General features: G+C 32.1%; 1 long non-coding RNA gene across 12 annotated transcripts; it reads right to left on the bottom strand.

Moving 5' to 3' along the window:
* Window positions 1–371: 371 nt before the first annotated feature.
* LOC143255397 (uncharacterized) lies at window positions 372–22,976 on the bottom strand. 12 transcript variants are annotated; one of them, XR_013030630.1, is made up of 4 exons: window positions 22,659–22,914; window positions 19,557–19,708; window positions 18,269–18,392; window positions 372–3,945 (listed from the first exon to the last, which is right to left on the bottom strand). It is a non-coding gene; the product is annotated as an uncharacterized LOC143255397 (long non-coding RNA). The 12 variants fall into 12 exon arrangements; XR_013030626.1 differs by having other exon boundaries at window positions 372–3,856; XR_013030619.1 differs by lacking the exon at window positions 372–3,945 and adding an exon at window positions 13,803–14,064 and having other exon boundaries at window positions 19,583–19,708; window positions 22,659–22,912.
* Window positions 22,977–27,987: the final 5,011 nt, after the last annotated feature.

Below are 27,987 nucleotides of genomic sequence, written 5' to 3'. Positions count from 1 at the left end.
AGTTTTGCACAAAATTCAAAACAAACCAAACCCTACTAAAAAGAACTGGATGAACACTCTACTGATCAAGCAGCTTATACAGTTAAAATATCTTATTTCTGTATGTGATATTTGTGTCAATTTGCAGCTTTGAAATTTTGAAAATATTTCATTGCAATGTTTTTTTCAGAAATGCTTACCTGTATTGTAATTTTAATTCCTGGTTTTTGTATTTTCTTACATTCTTGTAAACCTTTCCTGTAAAGTTTTTAAATGTTTATAACTTTAAATTTTATATATATTTTAATTGAAAAAAAAATGTCACATATACAAAAATGATTGTTATTGGTTTCAAATGAGGTGTTATAATATCATCAAGATAATTCAAAATTGCATCCATCAAACTGTTTATTAATTTTCTCCACATGGTTGGTCAGTATAAGTTTTAACACTTTACACTTTGCAAAATCTATATCATGTTTGAGTTATATTCTTTTAACTTAATCATGAAAGTTTGATAACAAAAGTACATTTTTCATGAATACATCTAGCATTTACATTTTTTTTTTTTTAAGTGAGGAAAGGTGGTTGATGGACTTTAGCTTCATAGCACCCAGCATACACTATTCTACATAGACATAGAAAGGATGATGAGCGAGTTGATAAAGCTCAAGTTCTCAGCTGGTCATCTTATAACCAACTTGTACACTGTATAAGATACACATTTACATAACAGGTCATCTTATGAACAGTGATGACAAGAAACCCACTTGTAGAGAAAAAAAACATCTTATAACCAACATATACACTGTATGAGATACATTTTTATATAACACCATAGATCACTGCAACTTAAACAAAACCAAAATGTTAATGTGGATGTATTGTTTCAAATCTGTTTTTGCAACATAAGAATGTAAGGTCAGCATACACATTTTACATGTAAATAACTTGCATGTTATAAAGAAACTCAAAAGCATGCAAATACCTACACATGAATGTAATCAGTTAATTACTGGGCTCTATTAGTTTAGACCTTCAGAGAGAGCTTGTTTGATTCCCACATAGCCATACTTATATTTAATAAATTTCTTAAAATAATATATAAAGTATACATAAACACCATAATAACTTCCACAATTAAACTATCTAAGGTCTTCTTGGGTAACGTTGTCAATCATTGACTTAATATGACCAAATATGTTTTCATATCACTATTTACAATTCAACAGTTTTTGGAAGTACTTCATGTTTATAAAATAAAACAAAGATATTATTTTAGTTAGTTCAACTACAGCACACTGTTTAATTTTACACAATTATATTTCAAAAATTTACAAACATTATTTTTTTACAATTTTAAATGGTACAGAGAGGTTTTTTTTTCCGAACTAATTTTTGTAAATTGTTTGGGAAACCTTGATTACATTAGTCAAACTAATTTTGTAAGAGACAACACAGATAATGAAATTTTATATCAATTTCAAGTGAATAGAATCTGTAAATCAAACAGGCATCATAAAGGCAATACTATTTTGATACAAAGTGTATTGCTTCAAGTTTCAAAAGTAACAACTAAAAAACAAAATCTTAAGGACAGGAAATCACCTTGCAAAGTCTAGTGATTATACATCTTATTGCTTCACAGGTACAATGTACAAAAATCAAGCAATTAAATTTGTTTTCTTGTCCAGTAGCATGAACTTGGAAGTTTTGTTCCAACAATTACAAGAATTCCCTTGAACCAAAAAATGTATAATGTAACATTAATTTAGTTAGAAGATGGTACCTAACACATTACCAAACAGTGTGAAGAAAAAGATAAGACAGAAGTATGTAGTGAAAAGCCACCTTTGTACCTCCAGGAGAAAAAGGTTAAGTTAAACTAAAAAACAAATGCATGATATGAAATTAAATAGAATTTATCAATGTTATTTGGTAATTAAAGAATTTTTTTATTGTTTTGTAGATGGTATTAAATGTTACTTTATTTTTAGTATTAAATTACCATGATGCCTACTTAAAACAGCAAAGAGGAAATTGAGAATATATAACTACAGCATATAAAAAATTATCATGAAGATAAAATAAACAGGTTATTTAGCATAGCTTTAAAGAAACATTTTAGACAAAATATTCATGCATTGTGTAAGAATACAGGTGATTTCCATACAATGAGTTATTACAACTGAATGAAATTTATCGTAAGTATCATTCTAAAAAAAATACTTGGTGAAAGCAAATAAGTCAATATTTTAGCATTTTGAATTTACATTAAATAGAGCATTGCACTTTGTTTTTATGCCACTATAAGTTTATTAATATATGACAATGAATACTGTTCAAAATGTCATATATTACTCTCAACAGTTTAGCCTAATTTTTGTTTAGTGTTTGATCTCAGTTTCTATGAAAACTGACATATTTTAATAACAGTCATATCACAAATTTAACAAAGCTAACTTACAATTCATCAACATCTTTTATTTTCACATATTACCCTATATAACATTTGGTGAAAGTTTGGGATATTTGTCTTACTGGAGGAAGAATAATCCCTGCATGAAATGATAATAGGTTAGAATTCACCTTCATCTGTAAGTAATATGAGTGTCATCAATTTTGTATCGATTTCCAACACTACTGGATGATACATAGCCCACTGTTATAGCTATTTTATGTTGATTATAATCAGAATTCCTTCTATAATGCATGAACAAACAACAACCAGTCAAATGATGCACAATTAGTAATTCCATCCATGCACATCCTCAGTAATAGTGAAAAATCTGAATAACCCTGGCAGTTGATAGGCTTAAAACTTAAATAACCAGCTGATAGTGCACATCCACACATTACTCTGATGCTGGTGTACATTAAAAGAAATCATTCTGCAGATGAATTGAAAAAATTACAGGGAACATTGTCAATAAAAAATGTTTTCCTCTGTATCACTGAAAAAACTATTGTTTATATACAAAACCAAGTTAACTTCAATGTTTTGTTTTCATATTCTACTTACTTTATACATTGTGGTTTGAAATCAGATAGATGCAATGAACAGCAGTTCAGATTTAACTTCTGTCTTCCTCAACTTACAACATAATAAGCATTTTGTTTAATATCAGAACTCATCAGCTGGAATGGATGAGACAAGAGATTCTATGTAATGCTATTTATTCATGTAGTACACAAGTTACCATTTAAATACTGAAAGCTGGCAATGTATTAGGAAGCATAACTGTCCTGAGGTGTTGGTTATTTTCATGAAAAAGGAGGAAACAATCAATAATAATCGCATTTTATACACACGTTATTCATTAATTTAATAATGACTTCCAATACTGTATAAATCAAACACCAATTAAAAAGCTAAAAACCTTTTTATACAGTTCTGTTTCAAGTACACAGCAATTACTTTATTACACAAAGCATAACAGTACCAGCCCAATCTTTATATTAAATGTTTATTGTCAAAAACATAGAGATTTTGAAGAACATTCACAGGTAAATAATACAGAAATAGAGGAAAATAATTGTTTCTAATAGTGATATAAAATAAGGTGTTGTGAGCCAACCTTCATAAAATATCATTGAGGTCGTTCAAGGTCCAAAATGTCTATTACAAAGATGTAAACAATAACAAATGTAACATTCTGAACCACATATTACCCAAACTGTACTTCAAGATCAACAGTCACAGGCATAAGTCCAGCTTTCCACACACACAGTTGTACTACACATAGGTATGAAGTACAAGGTCAGATTTCTGGGTAATCAGTCCACTGCACCTTCAAAGGATTCAGAGAGATTAAAAAGTACTGGAGAAAAGCTCCCTACTTGAGGTAGCACACTGCTGCTATTGTTCCCCAGTCATCTAAAGAATAGTTAATATAGTCCACAGCATATTACCAGAATTTCCAAGCTGCTCTAACATGGTATATTGAATGGTTTCTGGATGTCATCCTTCACATATGATGGAAATAAATGTCAGTAGCTATGTGATACAGGTTCATATACTCATAACTGATGTACAAACAGATCAAAACTAAATTTCACAACCTCCAACAGTTACATTTAAAATTTAATTAAACTTTAGTATCAATGTATATGAATAAACTTGGCATCAAAACATAGTTAAACATCAAGTCTTAAGATTTTACTTTTAAAAGAAAACATTTAAAACCACTCTTAATATCCCCTAGTATGAGAATTACAATTTTTTTTTTCTAGGTCTTTCCTTTTCTCTCATTTATTTACAACCCTTCTCTGAAGTACAGAATTCAATCTAAATTAATCATTGTGATGTAAATATTACTCAGGAAAAGTCCAATTTTTTATAGTTTTAATCTTAATTGCTAATGGAACCAAGCTAGAAAATCTAACCCTCTTCCCATGCTCACTTGTTATATCCTCACAAACTTCCAACAGTTCTCTCATTTTTTATACTATATCAGTTATAACCAACAGAGAAGCCACGTTTTAATCCCTGCAATGATGTATAATGCTACATTTGTATCAGTACAGAATTCTGTGAACTGTCTTCAATTTGAAAGTATCTCATCATATTCAGGTTGAGCAGTTAAAGGAACTGATTTAAGCCTCTCTTGTATTAGTTAGAAAAACCAGTTAAATTAAAATAGTTACAGGACACTGTTTGCATTGTATGCTATTATTCAATCTTAGGTGCATTATGTAAATAAACAAAATAATAATTTAGTTACCATCAATATAAAAAAGTAGGTATTAACTTTCACTAGCAACCAAAAACAAAAGAAATGAGGTAAAAGATATTGTATTCATTATAAAAGGTATTATATTAATTGTTAAAAGTATTATATTCATTGCTTTTCATAAATATTTTTCATTTTTGTGTTACAAAAGTAAATCAAATGAAAAAATTAGAAACTTTAGTTTAGACAAGTTTATATCAGTTAATATTATGAAAACAAAAATCTTCATGAGGTATACTCATGAGTAATTTGTACATTAAATCATTCAATAAGGTAACATAAGCTTCATGTTTACCAAGCTATGGGATTGTGTGGTGGGATTATTAGTTATATATAATTCAAAAGTAAAAATTATAATAAAATTAAATATAGATGAAAGTAGCTGTGACAAGCTTTTAATTTATTTGAGATGAAGAACTGTAGTTTCCTGTTACAAACAGTAATCATTTTAGAAAGATTAAAAGGTAATTTATGTTTTTTTTTCATGGTAGTTACAGGGTTGGTCAAATTGATCAAATCTGTATAGTTAGGGTGAAGAAAATGATATAAAATATACAGTATTAATGAAAAACAATGTTTGAGAACTATTTAGGATGTTTTAGAGGTTATGCAAAAGATATTGGACGTATTCACATGTGAGGTTGTACATAGGAAGATTTATTACATAATGCCTTTTCCCACTTTGATTCCTCAATTTCTGATGCACTCAGTCCTACACTTTCAATTTCTTTACATATTTTGTTCTCATTGTCTTGAGCTGTCTTCCAAAGATTTATGCATCCTTCAATCATTTGTTTTCATATACTGTATGAATAACATTATTGTGAATGTGCGTCGTAATTTTACGTTACGTGTAAATAGCGGCGTGTTTGAGTACATATTCTTCGCTTATGGCGTGTGTGCAAATTTGAAGTGTGCACGTGTTCTATGCATGGGATGAAAAGAGTGGAAAAGTCAATGGATAATGTATTTTTCGTTGTGGTTTGTTAACTACCAGTGGTTGATAAATAATTTCATAAACGTTTTTACGGTAGCATTATCATGTAATTCCTCTATTTGGTGCAGTTACGACTTTAGTGAGTTTCATCGCTAGAAGCTCTTATCAAAGTGAGACAGTCAATGAGATGGAGAATTTTTTTTTCGTGCATTTTTAGTATATGCTCGCTTGATGTTTTCAATTGGCTTTCTGACTTGTTGTTTGGTTCGTGTGTCTTTACCACCTTCTGGTGTATCTCATATCCGTTTGAAGATTTGATATTTGGTTCTTTAATGTGTATAAGAGTTTGTGTTGCAAGTTTTGTATATCCGCCCCATTCCTACACTTTTTAGTAGAGAACTAAAGATATCGTTTCAAACCAAAGGACCAACTAATACAGAAATATGTGTAACTCAATTGTACGTTAATCGTTATTAAAACAACACGATAACTAGACATATTTTGGTATTTGAGTAATAACACAACCAAAGAAATATGGTCAAAAACGTAATGTTGAATTTGACAGTGTTATTCTCTTTCGCACTTTTTCGTTGCATCTTGTTTAACGTGTATTTCTGTTGGAAAATTAACGGTAAATCGTCAAAGAACTCCCCTTAAAATTGTCTTCCAACGTCGATGGGATTCGAACCCACGCGGGCATTGCCCAAGGGATTAGCAGTCCATCGCCTTAACCTCTCGGTTACCTCGTCCGCCTTCATTCTTTTTTAATAACTCTTAATTATTATTCACCTTCCTTCTCATGTCAAGTATTTTACACTTTCCTAAAATGTGATGTTTTTGTATTTGTGAAAGAGATAATAAGTAAGTGAATAATAACAAACAAAGTTTCTATTCATCCTTAACTACGTGCAGCAAACGAAGCTCATGTTCTCATACTTTCTCACAGAGGAAATTTTCAAATAATCACTAGGAACGTTTTACTCGGAGACTTTTATTAAAAACATTAAGAGTATGTTACTACCCCTACGCATTAAAGCTTCTATTCAATATTCATTTTATTTCGTGTACCTCGTCGTTAAGAATTCCAGATCGTTCTTTAATTAAAGTGCATTTAGAAAGAGAAACATTCTCGATTTGAAGAGAAAAACTCACGAACAAACATAACTCGTTACGGGTCTTCCAATACTGATGTCGTAGACGTTTCACCACAGCAAATCACTTCCTCGTAGGAGCACTGAGAGAGCTAAAGCCTCTCCTTTTAACACTTTATATACACTTAGAGAGAGACGCGTTTACAAATGACGATTTAGAATCAGCTGAATCCAACGGGTTCACTCATTGTCCAAATAGAAATCAAGATAAATTTAATTCGTTTATAAGGGCTCACTGTTTTTAAGTAATTATCACATAATTATATTTCTATATACACTTTCCTATGATAGTCAACAATTTGTAATATAACAGTGACCAACCACACACATATGTTGAACCTGAAATAATATTATTTAATAGAGTCTTTCAAACAAAATAGATATTAGTTAACAACACCAAAATACGGAAATACATTTATCAGGCTCCGTTTGTAAACACTAAACACGCGGCCTCTCTACCGAAGGACTGAATATGTGACGAAATTTTCTTATCGGTGATTTAAATGTTGGTTACAGTTTTGCCGAAATTTTGAGTTCATAACTATACGTCCCACATTAAATCGCTTTTGGGTGTTTCTTGATCGGTACTTATTTCACACATAAGGTGTTTTCGATTATATATCTCGACTTTTTTTGTCAGTTATCACCAACAAATCACAATAAAAAATAAGAGAGTGATATTCGCTAGCAACACACGTTAGCTTTAAATTCGCAACGATATTATACCAAACACACCTGACTTTACAATACTAACAAGATTCGTTAAAATGTATGATGGTAGATATTTCTTTCTCATACAGTGCTTACTACTTGCTTTCTAATACCGTCATGAAATTTACATTTTTCTTGTCATCACTCCGACATCAAGAATCGTTATTTATGCCAGTAGCTTAAGTTGATATGACGAGAATTTAAACACTCTTCAATTAGGATATTTTCATGAAATTTATTAAATATCTCTTGAAAAGTTTGCAAAGAAAAACCGTCCACTCTTACGATTGTTTTAAAAACTTCAGCTAGAAACTTCAAGTGTTGTTTTCTTAGACTAACCAATACTGATGAAACGGCAAGTCTTTTCTCTTAATAGTTTGTTACTTAAAAATCAGCTGTCCTTGTCAGAATGGGGAATAACTTAAAATGTTCGCGCTTACTCCTACGTCGAGTTGTAGTGAAAACGTAAGACCGATAGTTCACATTAATATTTGAGTAAGCCTTTTTCAAACATTATCTTCAAATTTGTTCGTTTTCCTAATACAACTTTGCACCTGAGACTAATATTAACACAAAGTGAAGCTCATTCATTGATTAAAAGAGAAAGTAAAAGTGTAGTTAATTTGAAAAGGAATTTAAAAAATGTAAAGGTTAAATACGTTTCTCTGTCAAACACAGTTTCAGTTCTTTTCTTTCATACAGAAAGAAAGCGCAAGAAACTCTAAAAATATGGAGATGCCATAAATCAGTTGCCTGGAAATTTATTGCGTTCACAAACACTCGGGCATCGTACATTCACAGGAAATGTGTGACAGATTGTTTTAACGTACGTTCAAAAAGAGAAGTGAAATAAAGCTTATCTATGGCTCGAGTTACCAACAAACTGCGCGTGCAGAAGGTTGATTTGGCCGTACTACATATCTGAGTTTCATTTGACTTACAGCACTGGACTTTCTGTTCGAATGAATATTGCAAAATTGTATAATTTATTAGATTTTGTGAATACCTTTTAATATCATTGTTCGGCTTGAATTTACGCATAGTCAGCTACATTTATCAAAAGTGGAAAAGATGTTTAAAAAGATATGAAAGTGTACGAATGGTTACATAAAAACGTGTTTTTAAAAGGAAGGAATAAGCATGGTGTAATTAAAGTTTCTTTGTACAACCTAACGGTGGAACGTGTCCAACATCGTGTCTTTGCCTATTTTCGTTTATTTTACCAGTTGTGAAAACATTAAGTCAGATGAATTAAACTTATTAAACGTTCTTTTGCTTGTCATATAATGATTAGAGACTCCTTGAATTCGAAATTTTAGAGGCGGTACATGTACTATAAGGTATATTTATACGACGCTTGAAGAACGAGACATTCGTGAAGAGTCGTAACGTCTGGTCACTTCTCTTGTAATGGCGTGAAAAGGCAACAGGATTTCGTACGTTAGCTTTGTAGGTGAATCAAAATGCGGTGAAAAACACCCAAAGTGTTTTCAGTGCATGAACATCGTTGATTAGTTACTGTCCTTACAAAATTAGAAATATCATAAAAACACTTTTGTACGTACCCATAAATTGTGTAACATCATGAACCCAGAAAAACAAAGGAGGCACAGAGCGGCTATTGGACGTATTCACGTGTGAGGTTGTACATAGGAAGATTTATTTCATAATACCTTTTCCCACTTTGATTCCTCAATTTCTGATGCACTCAGTCCTACACTTTCAATTTCTTTACATATTTTGTTCTCATTGTCTTGAGCTGTCTTCCAAAGATTTATGCATCCTTCAATCATTTGTTTTCATATATTGTATGAATAACATTATTGTGGATGTGCGTCGTAATTTTACCTTACGTGTAAATAGCAGCGTGTTTGAGTACATATTCTTCGCTTAAGGCGTGTGTGCAAATTTGAAGTGTGCACGTGTGCTATGCATGGGATGAAAAGAGTGAAAAGTCAATGTCTGTGAGCAAAGACTGTGAGCAAGTATGGGTGCTGGCACTCAGTGTATAAACAAAAACAAGTTAACAAAAATCTGAAGAAAAGTAACTGTTTATAAACTTGGTGATTACTGGAATTTTCTAATTGATTATTCTCAATGTGTGTTGATATAAAAACTTGTAATACTGTTAATCAGTTTTCATACCCTAAGTGAGTAGAGTGCAGATATACAACTATGTAGCTTTGTTCTAAATTAAGAAACAAATCTTCACTTTCTTTCCTCCACTTCAGTCTATACTTCATCCTCAATTCTGGACTTACATACATGGTTGTTTGGACCTTCTGAGACTCATTTGTGACTTGGGTCATTTTACTCACCATATACTTCAGGACTTTAGGTTTTCTCCTTTTCTAAGCTTTCATGTATTTGATCCAGTCCCTGATGTCAGCCTGACATCAGTCTGTCCTTTCAACTTTTGTAGCCTGTTCGTCCCTGCTAGAACTCCTTTTCTTTTATCTCCTCAATGGACTACCAGCGACTACACTGAGGGTTTGGATCCAGTGGAAGCTCAGCTGTTGGTGTTTTTACCTCACTTCATCAATGATCAATGAATGCTAAAGGTTCTTTCAGAAGGTTTCATTATCCGTTTTTCTTCCCCTTCCTGTCTCATTACCCATTTTCCTTTCTCCTTAAGATTCTATGACATGCTTGCACCTGTCAGGATTTACTTTGCATTGAGTAATTAAACAGGGTCACCATCTTTCTGGGGCAGTTCTCATTTTTTTGTTCTGTCTGTGACAACTGTGAATTGACATCTGGTCACTGATTTCTTCCTTCATCGTCCTCCCCTTGATGGACGTTTTCACTGGTGGTAGGTGCCAATAATGGTTGTTTCCATTTCCTACCTCCACTTCCTGTTAGCACTTCAATTTGTCCATCTTGGGATGGTTAACTTATTTCAGTCACTCCCTTCAGATTTTCCTTGGCTCAATAAGTGTTTTGTTGTATTATACAAGCTTTTGCTCATCATTTTCAAGTTTGGGATTGTGATTCTGTTATTACATGGATGTATGGCTCCTTTTATTTAATTCTGAACAGGAGTCAGCCACTCTTACTCACCACCTCCTTTCTATAGCTGCTCCAAAAAACTGGTTGTTTACATTAAAGAGGTCCTTACTTTGTTTGACCTACCCAAACTTTACATATATGAGTCTTCTTTTACACCAACACTGGTCACACACTACCTTCTTCTTTACATCTTATGTTCCATGGACTTTTAATTCATCATGCTTTCTCAACTCAGTCACATACTGATCCTTTTTTGCCATAAGATAGGAATGTCTTGCTTCTTGATTTTCGTTGCCTTTTTGCAATTTGTTGGGTATTACATTACTTCCTTTGTTTTGCCCATCATTGTCTGGTGGTGCATCTTTCACACAGCTCTATGGTAGTAGCTCTGATTAATTTCAAAGGAGGCAACCAGCCCAGATATCTCTGTTTTCAGACATTGGATCTTCTATACTGGGCCCATGCACATCATAGAAGTCTCATTTGCATGTAATATGTCATGTGCTTTCTGTCCAGTCACAGATTGTCATTTGTTTCACTCTTTTTCAGAGATCTTTGCACTGGGGGAGTTCTACCCAACTGAATGCATTTGCCATGGACTTCAATACACAGTTGCCTCTCTCATTTGGTTACTAACACCTCAACCACAAATTCTTGCTTTTGAAGCCTTCAGCCAGGATTGGTATTGCATATACTTTTATGTGTACTCTTCTATCCAACTGCTTCATTTATACCATCCATACCTTGTCAGCTCCTCCTGATTTCAACACCACTTGTCATCACAACTTTGGCTTCCAAGGCTTCAGTGTTTACTCCTCTGATTCCCTCCTTTTTGCATCTGTGTTATTCTCCAGCTCTACAGCCCAATCTCCTTTTCCTATATCTTCATGCATGGTTTTTGTGTAGTCTTGGGCAAGAAGATCTGGCTGGCTTCACATATAGAGTTACCTCCCTGTTAACCCCTTCCATGAAAGTGTACTAGCACAGGTGAAAGGTCTTCCACTGTTGGTCAGCTAGCATGGGATTTTCTGACAACTAGCCTTCTATGGCTCAGATGGCAGAATTTCTCATCTGGTTCTTTAAGTGTCAATCTTAAGTTATATTGCTTTCTGGTTTTAGGGTGGCCTTCTCCTATACCTTCCTTTTTTTCCAGTTACCACAGGATTTTTACTTCCTACAATCTCACTGCTCATGAGTTCCTACCAGATTCAGAGGATTTGTTTACTGTTCGCATTTCATGTACTCATTATCTTCATACGTATCTTCTCCTTAAGTTTGAGACAGCTTAGGAGGGTTGTTCCTCCTTTTCTCCTATTTCCTACCTTCTGTCTCCCGTCTTTACCATCATCCAGGCCCTGACAGACACTGTGTCTAGTCAGATATCTGAAGTGTGATATTGCATGTGCAACTATTCTTCAGGGTCTGCACAACCATATTTGTACTCCTTGCCAATCTGCTTTCCTTTGTGATCTTTCCCCTCTCCCTTATAAATTTGGTCCTTTTTCTGGTCTATTTGGCCTATTCCTCCTTACTTTCTTTGTCTCATACCTTATTCCATGTTTCCTACTGTCTGCTATGTCTTATAGCAGTTTCCTTTGCTTCTCATATTTGTTGTCTGTTGGAGTAGATTCTCCACATTTGCATGTGGGCCATGCTCATTATGTTCATCTCTCACTATCTTCATCACATTGCACTTTGGGGTTTCATTTCTACCTATGCCCATGATCCAGACTTTGATGTGACTATAACTAGTAAGTTTTACTCATTTTTCTCTTTTTTTTTTTAGAGGCTTTGCTTTCTTATTTTCTATCACATGAATCCTGCTTTGTAACAAGTGGTGCCTGAATAAGTATTATTGAGCTTCAGATCTCTAATATGCACTGTAAGCCATGTAGACTCCGACTCTATCGTCCATGGCTCTGCAGACTCATCGTAGAGATGGTATATTCCACAAGGTTATTGAAAGGTTCTCTACTTTGCAATAATTGTTTCATAAGCATGCCCATTCTAGACTGTACCATCAACTGATTGCTTGGGTAAAGCAGAAGGGGATAGATGCCCATTTCTGACATGCCTTTAGTGGATAATTCGAGATGGGCAGTTTTTCAAAATGGGGTTTTGTATTCACATATTGCACTGTTTCTGGAGATGACATTCCTCCAGACTCTCCAACACATTCTCACCCTTCTTCTTCAAGTAGAGTATAGCAGTTCTTACTACTTTCCAGTTCTTGGGCACTGGGGTGGTTGACCATTGAGGTACTCTCCTTTAACTGGCCCTCCTGCTCTTCATTGTGGGATTCTAGTTTATCTTATGAGAAAAGGTAAAAAGCTGTATCGGAAGTTATAATTTTTTTATTCTAAAAACGTATTTATTGCACTTCTCACTTGTCCTCCCCACTTCTCTTGTGCTCACACATGCCAAACTTCGAAGTGAAGGTTCAGTAAAGGTGTATAGAAGGAGTCAGGTGCATCTTGTGAAGATGCTATACTACTATTGGTTGATGAATAATGCAGGATGGGTTGCAGAAGAAATGGTTGGAATACATTAATTGCAACAAGGAGGCAGTACAAAGCTTGAGGTATATGTAAAGAAAAGATTTGTATATAGAGGGCAACACTGTAAGAAGAAAGGTAAATACATATTGGAAATACATTTTAAGTATGGTAAAATTATACCTTTCAATTAATTGGTTGATTTTGTGACTAACTGATTTAAGCATAATTTTTATTACTGAATAGATGAAATAATTGGAAATACTAGTTGATTATTTTTATGATATTAAATGATTTACAATTTAAAAAGGGAAAAGTATTTGACAAAGTTAAGTATATGTGTATCCACAAAATGACAGTTTCCTACTTGGAAGGTAAAGTCTGAACTTATTTGACAACATTATAAAAACAGATAATTTGCAGAAGATATCAGTATGAAGTCCTACAAAATTACAGTTCTTGGCCATTTAAGTGCATAAATGCAAAATCTCAGTTGTGAATGTATGTATCTCACATAAACAAAATAATATTATTGTACACCAAAATAATAAATGAAAACATTAAGAGTACTAATACATGCTGAAGTTGCATGATGTATTTCAAAGCAACCATTCTACTAATGGTAATAAGCTTTAAAAAATCATAATGATTACTTAAATCTTCCCAACACCATTTTTCAGTGAGTGAATGCTAAAAACCAAAAGCAGACCAATAAGGATGAGTGATACATCAAATGAAAGCTCTTTTCATGTTTCACTTTTGTTTGTCCAATTTCATTGGATGCAGTAACATTTATTATTTGAAAACATGCAAACAAACTTTACAACCTCTCAAAAACCAAAATTAACTTTAGTCATTGAATTTGTAGAAACAGAGTTGTATAACAAAATTTGTGATGGTTATTTTATAATACATAAACTGATACATAGATACATCTACCAACTTGAACAGACAGCAAGTCAAAAAGTGATGAATGATTATTGTAAGCAGTCTTCAGGCTGTCCTGACAACAGTTTGGTATACATCATATTGTTGGGTATGGCAGTAGTCTATGATAAAAGTGATATGAATGATGTATCAATTACATCATAATATGGCATAGAATGAGTAGAGGTTATTACTGATATGTATATGTCTCTCGCGATATTCAAAGGTTACAACCATTGTGATTACAAAACCTATACTTTCCTGAGAACATAGGTAAGCTCATACTTCATTATTAACATTTGGTTACTGACAGTTGCATTTCATTTATGCATATAATATGAATCCATGTATATGAGTTTGAAATTAATGGACTTTATTGGAATTACCTTTAATTTTGCCTTGGCATTTCATGCAGTATCAGGTTTGTAGGTAAAGTGATATCAGTTACTGTTATTTTTAACATTTTTCCAGTGAGAAGGTTACATTGAGCAAAAATTTGAGTTACAGGTACAATTTTTAATTTTTTTGTCAAGTAATAACTACATAATTGAAGTTGCAGTGTAAATCTACTAATTTGTGACTGTGGAATCCAATGGTGTATGATCTTTTTTTTATTTTTATTATTTTAAAATGCTCATTCTCAGTATATTATCAGAGTGAAGTACAAGCATGCATAAAATCTTTTGAAACCATATGAGAAAGTATTAATATTTCAATCATTGCTTACAGGTTTAAAGACATTTAAGCTTTTGTAAATGTTTACAAGAAATTTTGTAATAGTTTAAAAACTTTGTGTTAAGATTTTTTGCCAAATTAGCATTATTTAGCCCTAAAATTATCAAAAGTAGTCATATTGATTGATTAAAATTTTTACAACCATTTTTGGGAGGATTTTATTGAATGTTAGAAAATATTGTTTTATGGTCTTAAGGCTATATTTATTGAGGTTTTATCATTCAAATTTCAATATGATTTGACTCAGTATATTTGCAGTTTGATAATAAAACTAATAAGATAACTGAGTTATATGTTGTAAGCAGATCTAGAATCAATTCCAACCACGAAAGGAAAACAACTTTTAGCATCTGGTTGGTGGGGCTTTGTTCGTCATCCAAATTATCTGGGAGATATTATAATCTTCATTTCATGGACTTTACCGTGCGGTAAGATTTATAAAAAATTTTCATATTATTTGTGATCTAGCAGTATTTCAAGAATGAAACCACCTTTTAACAACAAATATATGGATTTGGTTCAAATTTTTTACAAAAATGTAAAACAGTAAATCATACTGCTCCATGATTTTTGTTTATATAAAGTATCAGGAAATATTATCACTTCTTTTACAAAAAAAAATGGAATTTCCTTTGACTTGTAAGTGGATTTGTTCCTTCAAGTTTTTTCAGACTTGACACAAACTGTATAGATAACATTATGCTGCATATATTCTTGTGAAATCCACAACCACAAAACTGTCATAAAAATATCCACATCTTACTTAATAGTTGTCATCAAAGGAACTTACCACACATGGTCAATAAACTTTCAGTGCAAAATGTAAAGTACTTGCTTATACTTAAAAATTAAGTATAAAATATTTAAATTTTTTTCTTAATTCCATGATGTACTCCAACATTCCTTTGATGTACAGTTTAAAGCTACTATATAATTTATATTTTATAAAATTAAAAATCAAATTCTTACATACTTATGGGATAAAATTTCATGTGTGAAATTTAGTTCATTATAGCCAACATTAACCCTTTCACAACAGGTCAGGGTTCAAAAGCCATGCCATTGCATTTGTTATCTTGTGTTCAAAATTTTATTGTTTAGTTTTGTTTTTAAAATTCGAGCAAAGTTGCACGAGGGCTATATCTGCTAGCCGTTCCTAATTTTCCAGTGTAAGACTAGAGGGAAGGCAGCTAGTCATCACCACCCACTGCCAACTCTTGGGCTACTCTTTTACCAACGAAGAGTTGGATTGACTGTCACATTATTAATGCCCCCACAGCTGAAAGGGCAAGCAAGTTTTGGTGCAACGGAAAATTTTATTGATCTACTATTTTATGAATTTATGTTAATAAGCTTGAAAACAAATTGTAGATTATAATTCAAACATTAATATTATATATGAGTTAATTTCTTAATTTAAAAGTAAATATTCAAAGAACTCACTTAAATATAGATTTTAGTGAGTCACATGGCATGTTGAATGTAGCACTGCTTAAAATTAGATGTTTGTGATGTCAAAATAGTGAGTCAATAATTTTATACAAATTAAGAACTCAAATTACTAATATTCACAAGCTAGAATATAAAATAGGAACCTCATATCTTTTTATTTTGATGAAATATGGCTTGTGTGCTTAATCAAATGTAGTGGCCCCATTCAATTCTTTCCATTTTTTGAAATGGTCCCTTATATACTCTTACCACAGTATATGACATGTGAATAACCAATCAACAGCTTAGAATGTTCCCAGAGTGGTTTTCTGAGCCCTTTTAATTTTCCAAAAAGCTACCACATTCTTTCAACCCAAGTTTTAAAGAAAGTAGGTTCTGTTTTTAGTCTGCTTGAAGTTTCAAATTTTTTTAAACCTAAATAAATCTTAATTACTAAGCTTAATAAAACATAGTGGAATTCTATGGTATCAGTGTAGTTATTTATGTTTATATATATATATTCAACTGCATGTATAAAACCTTTGTTTTGTTTTTGTTTTTGAATTTTGCACAAAGCTACTCAAGGGCTATCTGTGCTAGCCGTCCCTAATTTAGCAGTGTAAGACTAGAGGGAAGGCAGCTAGTCATCACCACCCACCGCCAACTTTTGGGCTACTCTTTTACCAACGAATAGTGGGATTGACCATCACATTATACGCCCCCACGGCTGGGAGGGCGAGCATGTTTAGCGCGATGCGGGCGTGAACCCGCGACCCTCTGATTACGAGTCGCACGCTTTACACGCTTGGCCATGCCAGGCCGTATAAAACCTAAACAAAGTTGTTTGATATCCTTCACATGTGAAATTTTAAAAGGCTTAGCAACCTAGGTCCAGCAAAACCGAGTACAAAGGTCATGATGAGAAGAGATAATTGTTTGCTTTATTTATTTAGTGATTTATTGTTCTATATTTAAGAAAAATAGGTTTAATCATTTATTTCTAAGTAGTAATAATTTATATACATAAATGTAATGTTTAGTAATTGAAATGATGACTGTATATTACAAAATACTAGTCCACTAAAACACAGCCAAGACAGGGAAGACTAAAGGTCAGTTATGTATTACTGGATACAAGTGTATCTGTACCATGTCAATGCAAGTTATGTTATGTTAGATCGACATGACTGGAAGATTAATATAATAATAATAAATATTTATGTTCATATATAGCATTGTGAGACTTACGCTACTTAGAGTAAACATTTGTATTTTAGTATCATAATATGTAGTCATCTTAGCACAAAAAAAGCATAATTTATATTTATTTCCTAACGTTTTTATGATGGTTACAAGGTTTATCAAGAGACAGACCCCCACATAGTTAGAGTATAAAAAGTAGCATAATATGTAAAGTTTTACTGAAGACAAACATTTGAAATAATTTTAGGAGATTTCTAGAGATTGCATAAATAATATTTGAGATTTTTGGCTGGAGAATAGTTTCTTAATCATAACATGAAATCACTTTGCACTCAGACTAGTAATGAAACAGGCTCTATTTTCACAAACTAAAATATTTCATTAAAAACTCTGATTTTTATTTGTACAAAATACTTATAACCTTTACTAAAAGTGTACCAAATTTTGTGAAAATACGTATGATTTATCAAAAGTGTAATGTATATACTTAATGTGTGCAAATATGTAGGTGAACTTGTGTATATTACACCGAGCCTGTTGGGAAAGGGTTGAAATATATCTGAGATTGGAGAAGCATTTATTTCATTCAAAACATTTGAAAGTATAGTTATGTAACTCTTGATTTAAACATTTTCCAGAAGAGAAATTAATAAAGAAGAATAACTTGTTAGATCAATATAACTATTACAAACTTCAGTTCCTGAATGCCTAATTAAACATGAAAAATAAACATTTTTTCATAAGTTCACTATCTAAGAAAAAATAAATTTAGTGACATATTCACTGTGTGTTTTGTGAAATGTGTAGTATTGTAAGTCATATTCTTTGTAGAACATTATTATTTTTCTACATATGTAATTACATTGTTGATGTGCAAGTATCATATGTTTATTTTACTAAAGTAATTTATAACGAAATATTTATTGTTTTGTAGGTTTTCATCATTTTTTCCCTTACCTGCCAGTTCTTTTTGTCATAATATTTTTGATAAGCCAGATAATGAAGTCTGAAGCTGGCTGTAAAGCTCGTTATGGTGCATCTTGGGACCGTTATACCTCTCATGTCCAGTATTGCCTTCTTCCTAAAATATTTTAATAATATTTTTAAATAACAGTGCCTTACCACAGTTTTGCTGTGACATTAATAATAACCAACATTATATTGCTTTGCATGCGCAGTGTAAACTTTATTGAACACTATCTGGATTTTATGACCATTTTAGGTTTTTAATGCATTTAGTTGTTTAATGTCCAAAACTAAAGAATAATTTCAAGTATTTTTAAAGATCATACACTTTATCTTGCACAATTATCTCCTATTTTTGTAATTTGTGTTTCTTATGTCATTAAGATAATTATTTTGGATGAACTTACATACATCCATCTGTAAAAAATACCAGTTCCAGTTTTCATGTATAAATAAGCATCTGTATTGTCATTAAAGAAAAATTTATAAGGCTTATTAATTTCAAAGCAAATGGTTTTCATATGTAAGTATATAATGTGTGATATAAAAATATTTTGTCAAAAAACAATATGTCAGTGTGAGGACTGCAGTTTTTTAAACAAATAAACAGATCTTATCCTACTTACATCCATAATAAAACATGAAACTCATGGAGCTTATTTAAAATTCAGCTTACTGTGTTTTTCAAATACTTTATTCTGTCATTATAAAAATGTAATTAAGGCTTTTCAAATAGATTGATAATTAAGATTGTTTTTATCTTCTGCTTACATCGATTTTAACATACCACAAAACAAAAGAATACATGAGGGTACTGCATTTTGGAGAAATGTTGGTACTTACAAGCCTGTTCACGTTAAGGACAGAGACTGTCAATTAATGGAGCTTATTTTTCAATTGATTTAGTTTTAACTTTACAAACCTGTCTGTTCTCTTTATCAAAGAATGTTTGAATGTGCATTAAAGAATATAACTATGCTACAAACTTGTTCATGACTTACTGTTTTTGGAACTTATGGAGTTATCTAAATGAGTTGATATAAGTAAGATTGTTATTATTCATGGAGTTTATATTTTGGATATAAGAGTCATGTAGAAATATCAGATTTTACTTCAAATTATGAAAGTATGGGATATGTTCCTTTTTCCTATTTGACCATTCTGTCAAGAGTCTGTAAGAAAATTGAACATATTTAAAAGTTACATGAAACTACTGAATTCCAATTTTTCTTTATACCAAGTTTAAAAGGCAAAGTGTGCAAAGTCTAAATTTTCTCACCAGATTGCTCTAAAGATTATAGCCACCTTTCTTCTCCTAAATAGGATGATGTGGATTTCTCAGTGCTTTTCTATCCATATTTGAAGATTCATTCATTTTTCATCTGGTTTCTAGTATTGTGTGTTGGTACATACTATTAAACCAGGTGGATCCTGAAGTTTAAAAATGAAACAAAAGAGTAGATACATTGGTAATAATATCTATGAAAACTTTAATTTGACACAGTATTTGAGGTTTAAATCTTTCTTAAGGTGATGCCTATTAAAGTTATATATATATGTATATTTATGTGTGCACACACACACACACACAGAGAAAACATTCAAATATTCATTTATCAATTTAAAATTGTAATTTTAATACAATTCTGTCAGATTTTCATACTATATTTCAATGTGAAGTTAGAAAATAACTTTTTAGTCCAGTGTTGTGGGTCAATCAGAAACTTAAACTAACTTTTATTTATTGTGACATTAGTTTCATGCTGTAATGTAATACTCCATCGTCTCTGACATCAAAGCTTGCAATGGCACACTTAAAATTTTAGTGTTTAACTTATAAAATGGAACTGTATTTGATTTCTTTAATGTGTATAAAAATTTTAACCTAAATATTTTTGTTTATAAGGTGGTTGAAAATTGTCTGTTTTTCTTCTTTTTTATTATTTTAACTTAAAATTAAGGTTACCCAAATGCCCAAAGAATTCCTTAAAATCACAATTAATTAATTATTTATAGCATAATGTTTGCTCTGAATGACTACACATGTTAATTTAATTTTCTTCTTTTCAGGTATATTTTGTCCTTTTTTAAACATGGTGTTCAGTGTTACGTAGTAGCAATTTAAAATTCATTAGAAGTTGTTAGAGGCATTGTAAAAATATATTTGGAACAAGGTTGCTATAAATAAAAAAAATTTACCTCATTTAAAATTATTGTAGCGTAACTTGCTTTTGTTTTCAAGGTATGTAAAAAATAATTACCTCTAATTTTATAAGAAGGGGATTCTAAATATATAATAGTAACTTTTGTTGTCAAACTAGTATACAAATCACCAGGTGGATATTTTAGCAACACATGTTCAATACTACTTACAGTATAACAAAATAATTTTCATGTAAATATTGAACTACAATGTCAGTGTTTGGAGTTCAAATTGTTTATTTTAAATTATTGTCACAACATTTTAATTTACCATATCTCATACTTGTGGAAAAGCACTTGCTGAATTGAACTTCAAATGCTTTCCTTTTTCTTTTTTTTGAAGATTTATTGTCAGTATTAAACCAACTTTTAATTGTAATTTTTATACATTTTATTAAGTAACAAAATTATTGGATATTTTTTGTGCATCTCTGTGCTGCAGTTGGTTGTAAATATCTCTTGTCATTTCTATTAGTATAATATTAACTAATAGCTATCCTGCTAGATACTAAATAATCAGTAGTAGATTATAAAGAAATTAATCATTAATCTCTTCAATACAAATGTTTGTCAGAGTAATATGATGTTGAGTAATACATGGTTGATAAATCTATTTCATTGGTGCAGTACTGATATATCATTATGGGATCATTCTTGGGAACAAAAGGTATCACTAAAGTACATATTTCTAGTAAAACTTGGACAAATTAATACTGAGTGTATTATAATTTTTTAACTTGCACTTTTAGATGAAGAAATATGGTTTAAATCATTGATTTATACTTAAATAGTGGATAAAGCACATATTTATACTAGTTTTATGAAAAAATAGATAATTAGATTAAATTTTAGAAACTTAATCTAATCTCAAAGTAATACTTAAGTGATATATCTTTACAAAAAGAAGTTTGTTAACTCTGAAGCACATTTAGAAGTTTCTTGGTGTTTACTAATTTTATGAAGATTTACAATTGTAGTTTATTTGCTTGTATTATTTCATATAAAGAATTCATCTTTACTATTTATATTCACAAAATTAATCATGCACAAGTTTTGGGGTATGCATTTTGACAGAATTAAGTGAATTTTAAATATTTGCTTACAATGTGCCAAAATTAATTGTTCCTTAATTTATTTATTAAAATATAAATTCGTATTTAAAAACCACAAAATTTGTAATTATAATCTGCTTTTAACAGCACCCAGTGGCACAGTAGTATGTCTGTGGACTCCTACCACTAGAAACTGGGTTCTAATACTTTTGGTGTGTAGCTTTGTGCTTAACTCCAAACAAACAAATTATAATGCTTTTAACATGGATGGCTTAAATACTACACTGGAGATACTTAAGTAAGCCATTTGAATTATAACTTTCAGTTTTCATTTTTTCAAGTGAGTGTAAGGGTGAGCTCCTGATTTTTAATTAATATAATTAAATAAAAGTGTGGTACCTAAAGCCTACATTTGAAAAATAATTAAAGCAATAAATATTTCGAGGTGCATCTTATCTTTGCTGGGGCATTCAACATAAGGTATACAAATGTATTATTTTTGTTTTAAATCTATTTAAATAATTCGTGGAAAAACGTGAATCAAGTGTAGAAAGTTGTTTTTAAAACCTGTCCAATTTGTGTGTTGGCACAATAATCATGATTGATAGTTGTATATTTCCATTTTTTCCTTAGTGTGCTTTAAAGGAATCTTTTTGGAAAATCTCTTCTTATTTATGTATTTTGGTGTTTTAACAGTTTGAATATTGTACGTCTAATATGTTGCTATAAAAATTAGATTTGTTTTTTCATGAATACGTGTATTCATACCGAATTCAAAAATCTGAGTAAGTAATGTATATTGGTTTTATTCAAATATTTTCGTTAGTTTCAAAGTATATACGGAAAATATTTGCACTGACTCGCAGAAAACACGAAGTTTAAAAGAGAAAGTTAATATTTGTGAGAAGTTTAAACGAGCATTCTTCATACCTTTTAAATACACAAGTAAATTAGGAGATTACAATGCACGACTCACGTTTAGTACAGGATTTGCTGTCAATGAAATGTTTTTCACTTCTCGTATTATTGAAGAATAACTTATGTACATTCTATACTAAAAAAAAAACTGAAACGAAAAACTTATACTAAAGCACAAGCCTAGTGAAGTGATTAAACAAACAACTTACTTAATGGTCCCCATTTTCAGAACTTGGAGCATACCTATATATCAGACAGTGATTTCCCCTCTTAAAATTATAAGTGTTCGTTTTGACACACGTCACATAGTACTGTAAATTAATCATTTAGTTCTTATTCTTCAATTCATGATTTTAAAATGAAGTAGTTCTTGTTGTTTTGTTTTTTAACAAAATAGAGTTCGTATACGCACGAGAAAACGTATCAAAAAGGAACTTCGAGTTGAATCTTCAGATTGTGTCTGCTATTTTAGACCCAACGTCAAGTTGCTAAATTGAAAAGGATTGTTTTCCTGCAACATAACAGATGTGCATAGTAATGTAATGCCACTTGATTCACAAAAAGGTTGTACTGAACCTTCCTAGAACACGAATCATAATCTGTAAATACTTTGGTTGTCTTTTATTCTATTCTTGATCATGCTAATACCAATTCCATTGAATCGAAAACTACTGGTAGTACAAGATAGGACAAGCTGTAGATGTTTTGCTTTCACATGCTACAGGCAATTGTGTTGTAATTTTTATTCTTGCAGTTTAAAGTTATTTTGTTTTGTATTGATGGCATGCCAGTCATGGCGTAAAACTAGCTTTTGTGAAGGAACGTCTTATTCAGCTTAAGCAGAATGGTACTGAGTTTAGTTTTTGATTATAGAAATGAAAAGAAAAGATTAAGAAGGTAAGAAAATTGATTCTATCATACACTCTTGTGGAGTAGAGAGAAGTGGAGGCTTTTTATTTCTGTGTGTCCATATTCTCTCTGCACAATATGTTAACTTCATGAAGGATAATAAAATTTTCAAACACATTTATGAAACTATTTCAAAATACGAAAATTATTTGATCAACTATGCTTTTATAAATGGTTGTATGCAAGCTTTGAATAACAACACAATTGAACCGCTGAGTGATTTTTAGCCAAAATAATCAAATTGGTGCAAATGTACCTAATTTAAAGGTTGTTTTTCAAATAGTAAAATTTTTCGTGTGCCACGAAACTGTCTTCAGAGCAAGTAGTTCGTATTAAACTATTTGCTATGCACATAATGGTACAATAAATCATGATACTTTTTTTTTTAAGTTACCTTTATATGGTGCTGTGTTGAAGAGACATCTTGAAAAAAGTGGTTGGCATAACCGAATGGAAAAACGTAAAATACAATTGTCTGGAAGAAATGAAATTACAGCTTGTGGTATTTGTAGTACACGGAATCTTCTATCTACCGTGAATAAAGTTTTTGCAGAAACTCTTAAACCAACTGGGAAACTTTTTTTTAGAAAATACAGGGAAACAACATTTCAATATTCAAATGAGCAGTACCCGAAATATTTCAGTTATTGATATATTTTCCATCAAAGTGAGTTATGCCTTCAATGCTACTGTTAAAGAAATATTGTTTGCTCTTCTTTTTGTAAAGGATGTCTGACCAGGAATTACAACATCTTTCCAAAGTCTGTCTTGAACAGGATGATATCAAGAAAACATTATTATCGGTAAGTCTTTTGGTGAAGCTTCTAATATGACAAATTGACTTGTTAAGAGTAGAAACACCACCTAACAGAGTCGTGAAATACACTGTGCATAAGTGGTACTAAAGCAGCTTTATAAATTTATGCGTGCGATAATCTTCAATCTCAAAATTTATTCTGTTTGCTGAGCAGATTCACTATGTTATTTTTTTATTGTTGCTTAGTCATACTAAACAAGTTATTATTTGGTGAGAAAAGAATAAACAAAGTCTTGCCTTCATAAAAATGCGTTGTTTTAAAAATAAGGTAAAACTTGGCAGTAGCCTTGTGAAAAAACACTATTTTTTTTAAATAAAATAACTGCTTAGAATCTAATGTATTGAATTCTTTTCATCATATTAGGAAATGTAGCAATGTTGACCCAGTAGGGCCAGTTCTAAAGCATACACTGACAAAGAACTTTGACTTGCTATCAGTTTAATACATGGCAAAAAAGGACTTATTACTCAACTAAAGTTTGAAACCGAGTTTGGTGAAACACAAGCATTTGCTACAAAAGTTAACGCAGAACTTAAAAATTCTGTATTGGATGGTAGCATTCTAACTGAATAGGTATTTCCGATCCATAGGGTCAGACAGAATAATATAATAGAAGAAAAAGTAACTCTAAATGAGTGACGTCAAAACCCAGTTAAAGTATACTACGGGATCATATTATCATGACTTTAACTAAAAATCTTTCTGAAAATATGAAATTACTAATTTCTGAACCCTATAATTATTTTTGAAATCAAAGCAACTAGAATATAATACGGCAATCTAATATTATTTGTCAAACACTTTAAAAAGTTTGCATATAGAATCCAAAACCTCGCACGAAATAAATACCAAATCAATTAAAACAGCCACGCGTAAAAGTGGAAGTCAGTGGTGAAAGAGTCAAAGGTGATATAGTTTGTTTTAGTCAAGAGGAAATTAAAGGTAATTATATTTTATGCACAATTTGAATTGTGAATTTGAATTTCGCACAAAGCTACTCGAGGGCTATCTGTGCAAGCCGTCCCAAATTTAGCAGTGTAAGACTAGAGGGAAGGCAGCTAGTCATCACCACCCACCGCCAACTCTTGGGCTACTCTTTTACTACCGAAAAGTGGGATTGACCGTCACATTATAACGACCCCACGGCTGGGAGGGCGAGCATGTTTGGCGCGAACCCGCGACCCTCAGATTACGAAGCACACGCCTTAACGCGCTAGGCCATGCCAGGCCTATATTTTATGCAATCTGTAAGTAAAGTGTAATCAGAAGCAGAAATGTATTTTGTTTTTTCACTATTATACGAAACTAACATGTATACGACTACTTGTACCACCTTGTAATTAATATTTTATAACCCTATATTTTATTCAAGTAATTGGGAAAGAGTATTCAGAAAACTGAAAGTAATTAAAAACAGAACTCATGCTAATATGAGACAGGATTTTTTGAAAACTTATGCTGATGATAGGTAATTGAGAGTTACTAGATTGTTTGGGCTCTTCCATGGTTCGGTGGTTGCGTGCAGAATCCCTTCTACAGCTTCTGTGTTCACTGCTGAACTGTACGCCATTTCTCTTGCTCTGGATCACATAGAATATAAGCATTTCAAATATATATCCCACGAGAAAATGCATGTAACACCTTAGTTGAATAACCTAGTCAAGTGGTTACCTAGGGTGAGAAGAACTTAATAGCTCTCTTGACCTTTATTCTATATTAAGGTTACATATACAATATGAAGATAATTTTTAAAATTTAAGTAAGAGGATAGAAAACATAATATGCCTGCATACCACACACATATAATGTATTTGTTGAAAAATCCGGTAAATGCATAATCCAAATGTTAATGTAACTTTAATTGTCATATCTCAAAATCCAGCCTAAAATACAAAAAAGAAGAAAGATACGTATCAAATTAAGTAGACTTGAAATTAGACTAATTGTTGTAGATAAATTATATTCCCTATTTTTTCCTTACTGAAAGTCCAACAGGTCTGGTGAAAATGTAGAAGTAAAAGTGAAGTTTTTTTCCATAAGGTGTTTTCATAGCCCCCCGCTAGTATAGCGGTATGTCTCCGGATTTACAACGCTAAAATTCAGGGGTTCGATTCCCCTCGGTGGGCTGAGCAGGTAGTCCGATGTGGCTTTGCTGTAAGAAAAACACACACACTCGACTGAGAATAAAATTACTGATTATATTAAAATATTTTAAAAAAGGGCCCGGCATGGCCAAGCGCGTTAAGGTGTGCGACTCGTAATCCGATGGTCGCGCCAAACATGCTCGCCCTTTTAGCCGTGGGGGCGTTATAATGTAACGGTCAATCCCACTATTCGTTGGTAAAAGAGTAGCCCAAGAGTTGGCGGTGGGTGGTGATGACTAGCTGCCTTCCCTCTAGTCTTACACTGCTAAATTAGGCACGGCTAGCACAGATAGCCTTCGAGTAGCTTTGTGCGAAATTCAAAAACAAACAATAATGTGTTTTCTTTTTGAAACTTGAAATACCCTACCTAATAAAAATTGCATGTCATTTTATACAGACTTCGCTACTCTACCTTTTTTCTGTTGAAAACGAAGAAAATGCGTTAAAATTTGCTAAAAATGAGCAATATCTCTGCAAGTACTTTCAAAGCATTTATTCTCCAAAATATTACTGAAAGATAGAGGAAATGAATTGAAAGTAAGGAGGTGAAGAAGTCGACTCGAGAAAGTTGGCAGAAATAACCAAACAGTTGCATCTATTCTTGTTCAAAGCAGGCCATTTTACAGAAAAGATGTGGTAAAAATTTATACTGTCTAAATTTGGTACATTTAATGCATTAATTTTAATAATAATCTTGAATACTGCTTCTATGGAAAAGTATATTTTACAATAAGAAATATGAAATATCCTAAAAACATTTTAATTGATCTGACACAACAATCAGTGAAAACACATAAAAATACTCTTACCCGGAAACTACGCCCAAGCCAAAAATTTTGTTATCAGAAGCATGGACATGAAAGCTATCAAAGAAGCATTGACCGACAATAACATTTAACATACAAAAGGGTGCGGCATGGCCAGGTGGGTTAAGGCGTTTGACTCGTAAGCTGAGGGTCGCGGATTCGAATCATCGTCGCACCAAACATGCTCGCCCTTTCAGCCGTTGGGCGTTATAATATAACGTCAAGCCCACTATTTGTTGGTAAAAGAGTATCCCAATAGTTGGAGGTGGGTGGTGATGATTAGTTGCTTTCCCTTTAGTCTCACACTGGTAAATTAAGGACGGCTAACTCAGGTAGCCCTCGAGAAGCTTTGCGCGAAATTCAAAAACAAAACATACAAGCAACCAAACGTAAAAGAAAAGCAGTCATGGTCACTTCTAACAAAGAAGGCCCAGCATGTATGATAGTTGCTGAACATCTTTCAAACCATCCTTCCATTCCTATTTATACAGATGGTTCTAAATCAGGTAATTGTTTGGGCTCTTCCATAGTTCGTTGTGGTTGCGTGCAGCTCTATAGCTTTTGTGTTCACTGCTGAATTGTACGCCATTTCTCTTGCTCTGGATCACATATAATCTAAGCAGTACTCAAACTGCACTATTTATACTGACTCGCTTAGTTCTCTACTGGCCCTGGAACCGTTTCATGTTAGTTCACATCATCTTCTCGCTGACATTCAAAACCGACTGGTCCATTTCTCTTTAACATCTACTTCTATCCACTATTTCTGGGACCGAGCCACGTTGGTATTCGCTGGAACGAGCTTGCCGACACTGCAGCTCAATCTATCTGCTGTGGCACTATCACAGCTGTGCCTGTTCC

Source organism: Tachypleus tridentatus, chromosome 1, assembly GCF_004210375.1.
Source record: "Tachypleus tridentatus isolate NWPU-2018 chromosome 1, ASM421037v1, whole genome shotgun sequence".
In the NCBI taxonomy this organism is placed as follows: Eukaryota; Metazoa; Arthropoda; class Merostomata; order Xiphosura; family Limulidae; genus Tachypleus; species Tachypleus tridentatus.
The sequence above is the reverse complement of the archived record's forward strand: the minus strand, read 5'-3'. Positions and strand labels throughout refer to the sequence as shown.